This window comes from Anabas testudineus, chromosome 10 (genome assembly GCF_900324465.2).
Source record: "Anabas testudineus chromosome 10, fAnaTes1.2, whole genome shotgun sequence".
In the NCBI taxonomy this organism is placed as follows: Eukaryota; Metazoa; Chordata; class Actinopteri; order Anabantiformes; family Anabantidae; genus Anabas; species Anabas testudineus.
The window spans coordinates 5,235,113-5,241,112 of NC_046619.1; positions in this window are offsets into that span (position 1 = coordinate 5,235,113).

Consider the following 6,000-nt stretch of genomic DNA (forward strand, 5'->3'; position numbering starts at 1 on the left):
TATTAACATCAACCTGCATGTGTTGCGTGTGCCTTGTTATAAATGCTTGTTAAGTAAGTAAGTAAATGAAAATTATTATTTCTTAAATTTGAGAATTCATATCTGGTCAGACGATTCTGGTGGAAAAAAGATTTCATTAGGTCAGTTAGTTAGTATCACACATGCAATTAAAGGACTGTGCTATGTTGCATTTAAAAACCAGAACTATTGTTTACAACTGATAAAGTGCCTCTGCTTCCAGACTATCTCAAAGTAGATGCCAAATTTGAAAGTTTTATAAACAGCCGACTCTTTGTGCCACGCCGATGATTTCATAATGTGCCTCTGTTTTTATGATGGTAAACAACAAGCTGTGCAGTTCCCAATAAAAAGACAAGCAGAAAACAAAATGAATGTCAACATTGTTCCAGAAGATCCTGTTCTAAAATTTATAATTTGACCGAAACATGACTGTGGAATGATCATAACAAAATCAACAGAGAGGAAGAAACAGTTTCCTGTTCAGCAGTGGAAGCTGACAGGCTGTCTGTGGATAAACTGACTCAGTTTCAATTCCACAAATGGCTTTATTTCATATTAAAGCACTTTTAAAGGTGTACTCTGGCATTTTGGGGATTTAACACTTAAAATCACTGCATCTCATTTTTAGCTCCTTGTAAAGCTCCAAAATTATAGATTCTACTTTTATCATAATTAAAACAGTCTGAACCTTTGAACAAAACCTTGCTTTCTTGCTGAGAGTTAGACTGAGAAAAGCTACTGTCATGTTTCTGCTTTGTTGAAGTTGTATTCTATTTCTAAGCTTCGTTTCTAATATTGAGAGTTATCTTGGTCTGTTCATAATCTTTAAAACTATTGTACAATAGTTGCAGGCACACAAAATGTCAGTTGGTGTGTACACGATTTTCATCTCGTAAGGGTCAAAATTAGAGCCAAATGTTTGTGCATGTGCATTGTGTGTTTGTGTGTGTGTGTGTGTGTGTGTGTGTGTTTGTGTGTGTGTGTGTGTACAGGAAGCTGTGATCAGAAGGCTCCTTAAACTCTACAGATATCTTTTCTGGGTGAGTTAGGTAACGCCACTGCTGCCCTACTTCTGATACACACACTATCACACACACATGCAGCTCCAAACCGGACCAGCCAAGATGTACGATGTGTAAGTGTCCGTGCCAAGTATCCATAGTGATGACTGCTGGGTGCTGACCTTCTCATTTGCAGGTTATATAACCAACCAACTTGGCAGCAATCAGAGGCACAGGGTGAGAAGACGAGGAGAGGAGAGGAGAGGAGAGGAGAAGAGGGGTATTAATGGCAACTTAAAAGAACACAAGAGACCACAGAAACTTTGGAAGACAAAAACAAAAACAGCTAATGGTCCTTGAACTTGGAACCAGGGAAACCGTTTCCTGTTTACGACTAAGACATTGTTTTAACCACGACCACCATCATACTCTAACCTTAACCATGTTGTTATGGCTAACAACATGCTAATATTAACCAAAGCACACATCATGAAAGACCTGGTTATCAGTTTGTTCATTGAAAACACAGCAGTGAGACTGGTCCGATTAAATAAACTTACATTTACTCATTTTGCAGGAATACATTTAACATTTCAGATAACTGTTTATCAGTCCTGCACACCAGTCTGGAGGAATTTTAGCTCATTCCTTTTATTAAAAAAATGCATTTTAGCATCAACATCTATAGCATTCAGGTCCGGGCTGGTCTCATCCAATCTAAAACATGCTTTGGTAGGAAGACTTGTGTGATTTGGGTGTTATTTTGCTACGTAATACAACAGAGATTAAGTTTCCTGTAAAATGTACAACTCTGAATTGATAGCTTCATCAATTATGACAGGTCGTCCTCGTCCAGATGCAACAAAAATCCCGATCCTGCTACCAACATATTTTAGCACTGGGCTGCACGCAGTTGTGTTTAGTGTTCTTCTAAGAACATCACTCCTGGGGAGGCAACAATGGTGTTAACGTCCACGGTCTTCAGAAATCCCCTCTGTTTGAACCATGACCCACTTCTACAAACGTGTGTTGTCAAGATCAGACTTTGATGGTGAAGACCCAGATTTCCCCTCTTTAAATAAGGCAGAACCTCGCAGACGCACACCTTAATGAAACATCTGAGTATAATTTCCCCTTTGAGAACTTCACATACTTTGTACTTATCTCACAAGTATGTCAGATTGGGTCATTTTCAACAATTAATAATTTCATTAGTCTATTTTTATTTTAACTTGGTTAAATTTGATTCTTTTGTCTAGTTTTTGCACCTGAGTGAAAATGTGATCATGTTTTTAGTCATATTTATACAGTTCACAGACATCACTGAAATATGCTGCTGGCTGCTTGTACTCTTTTAAAGCTAAACTTGTCTCCAAACAGCTGAGATGATTAGTTACTGTTATAGTTATAGCTCTCTGTTCTCCTTTTTTTTGGACATGACAGAGGAAGGCAGGCTAAACTTCCGCGGCGTCACAACAGACACTGCTTTGGGTTTGCCCAGGGCATCCGACCTCACTGACCTCACACTGGAATGACCCTGCACTGGGTGAGGTCAGATTTTCAAATTGTCATCGTTTCCCGCAACACTGAAGCTGAACATTTGATCCAAAGAAAGGCTACCGTCATCACTGGGACTGTGAATTTCAATGAACACAACAAGGACAACACAAAACTGATGTGTCTGTGAACTCTCTGTACAAACTGTATAATGCACGAGGACATTTTCATGTTCGCTGCTAAAGCCTTCGCCAAATTCAATCTTTCTGGTTGTTTTTCTTTCTCATTTCATGGCAGACCGTACTGAAACAGTTTCCTGTCACACATTCCAAATTACTGCTGTTTGAACAGTTCTCATCTGTGTAAAAGCAAAAACATGCTGTGCCTCTATTTATTAGAAGTCACTCCGAATTAACAGGTGGCACTGGAAGCAAATATCTTATGGAAGAAATTGACAAGTTTGAAATATGCAGGTCTTGCTAAAGCTTTCACCTCTACATTTAGATGGACTAGGACTGGCATACATCGGCTTTCTAAATCTGCAGTGTAATTATATTAAAGAACAATAATTAAAGAGTAAGCCAGGAAGGGAATGAGACGCTGCTCATTCCTAATTTGTTTGCTACATTAGCCCTGCATGGCACTTTTTAAGTTTCCTGACTGACCTAAATTCACATTGCATAAACAGTTTGTCCTCGTGTCTGCCCAGCCTCGCTCCGCTCCCTGCAGATCTCTAACACCCAGCTGAACAGTTTATTCAGTGTACAGTTAAAACATATTGGAGATGTACTCTGTGCATGTGTGAAGATAAGTTGTCACTTTCCCGTGGTTTAAAATCCCAACTTGTGACTTGTTTTGTCATTTTATGATTTTTTTATTTCCCTATTCACTTTTGTTTGTTCTCCCTTGGGTTTCCACACATATGCACAACCCCCCCACCCCACTCCAGCCTTATGTCCTATTCAACTACTGCTAATTTAGTAGTGCGGTAGTGCTACAACCTGCAAATACTAAATGTGATGACTAACTCCCTCCTAACCCACTTTATGTAAGTTGTTTGCTGACTGATATATAACAGCGCTTACTTATGAAATGCAGCAGCTCTGGTCACATTGCCAGCATGTGAACGAATAAGCCAGTGTTGTTTTCATTTCACTTATCCCCGCTCAACTTGAAATGTCATCCTACTTCATTCCTTCTCTGTCCTTTGCAAACTAAATTTTTTAACTCTTTAGTTTCATATGTTAAAGTTAGTTACAACTCTATCATGGTCAGTTCCATATGGTAATATGACTGTTAGCTTAGCATAGCATAAAAGATCAAAGAATGGATAAAACAAACATAATACTTCACATACTAAGCTTATATCTGCAGGTTAGTGGAGTTTTTGTTTTTTCTCTATGCTTCGCTCCAACACACTCTGCACAGCTCTTTTTTTTTTATTAGTCATCGCCAAATTACAGTAAATAATATGCTGCAACAATTACTAATGAAGCTGAATAACTTAAATTACCTAAAGCGAAACCTGTGACCTTTTTTGTCTCTTTTTGTAAAGTCTTTTGTAACAATTTTAGAGAAAAGAACCAAACCCTTTTGGTTTATTCACAAGCTGTAGCTTCAGACTTTGCATTGACATTGACACTTTGCATACATAACGAATACTAAAGTTAAACTATCAAAAAAACAAACAAACAAAAATAAACAGACAAGCACAGAAAACATCAGAGAGATGTCAAGACATACATACATACATACATTCATCTTGTATGATGTTACCCGGACACATTTAAAGACCAAGAAGTTCTATAGGACGGCCTGCAGGAAGCAGGCGATGCAGAATTTGACGTCGCTGCAAATATTTCGAAATACCAGGAGCGCCTAGTGAAGCTTTTCTTTTTTCTTTTTTTTAAGACATTACAATTTTAGAGGCCTAATAGTTAGCAAAGCACAAATATTACGCAGTGAAGGTTTGGACAGAGAGACCAATGCTGGACATCAGATGTGTTTCAGATCACTTAAACCGAAGCCTCAAAACAGTGATGGTGATTTTGGTTCTGAGAAGCAGCTCAACATGACAGAGATGTTGAATGACACACTTCTTCAAATGATTGAAATATTTGGGATCTGTCAAAATTCTGAATTTATAGCTCGGCTCAAAGTTCACATAATCTTAAAAACTTGATGTGTTCATGAAGAAAGAAGTAACATTTAAATCAATACAAAGAAAAAACACGTTTTGAAGTATAATGGGACACTGATGATATACAATATTTGTACTGTGTCTGAAACTTCACTTTCAACATGAATGAAACAATAGTAGGAAAATAATACAATTAGGAAGCATCATTTTTCTTTCCCTCTTTGTGGAAGTGCTTGAGGGAGGATCCAGAGGTAGTTCCACTTCTTCAAAAAGTCAAACATTGAATTCTGAAAGGTCAAGATATCAATGACTACACAGCCCAGTCCTATTTTTGTTGCATAGCAGTAAATATCCATTTTCTTCGTCATCTGCATGGTCATTATTTGAACATGTAGTTGGAGCTGGAGCACGCTGGTGCTGTTTACATGATGTGTGTTTGAGGGTAACTCTGGGATGCTCTGTTAGCCCAACATGATAAATGCCATGTCAGTGCCAGTTTGTCAGCATGATCACAGTTATAGAGAGATTGGAGTGCTACTAAAAATGATACTATCAAGCTGTAAAAACAGCTTAAATACATCCTGACCTTTAAGGATTCAGTAATTGACACAAAGACAAATGCCACTGTATTTAGAGTCTTACTTATTACATGCTGTTTGCTACTGAACAATGTCTAAGCTGTGATAAACCATGTATGGAGTCTCATTCATGACAAAAATATTCTTCAATTTCTGTAAACTGTAAAAAAAACAAAACAAAAAAAAAACAAACAAAACAAATTGGAGCTGTAATTGTTTGGGGTTTTTTTTTTACATATATTAATATAAGTCAACCAGGATTGCAAGGGGTCAAACTAAGCACAACATTTGTTGTGGGAAAATTAAATCCTGCAGTGCTTTTAAAAAACAGGACTATGATAAGTGACTTTTAGCAAAGAGATTAGCATTACTCATGTACATAACACCCATATGTCCAGTCACTCTATGAAAAGCACAGTTTGACACTAGGAAATGCACTTGTTCTGCATTCTTGCCAAGAGCTAGCTCAAAATATTAATATCACTCTCATGTCTCTATGCCAAATATGAAGCTAAAGCCTGCAGCATGTTAGCTTAAGTTAGCATAGAGAGTCGAAGCAGATGAAAAAGTTGGCCTGGTTGTGTGCAAAGTAAAAAAAAAGCTGCCATCCAACACTACATTTCATTAAAATGTTGAGATATAGAATTGGTTTTAAAACGTGTACCAACACCCAGTTGTATTTTCAGGGGACATTGAGCTAAGCTAACTGTCTGCTAGTGCTAGTGTTGTATTTAGTGTATATACAGTAGACATGAGAGTGGTA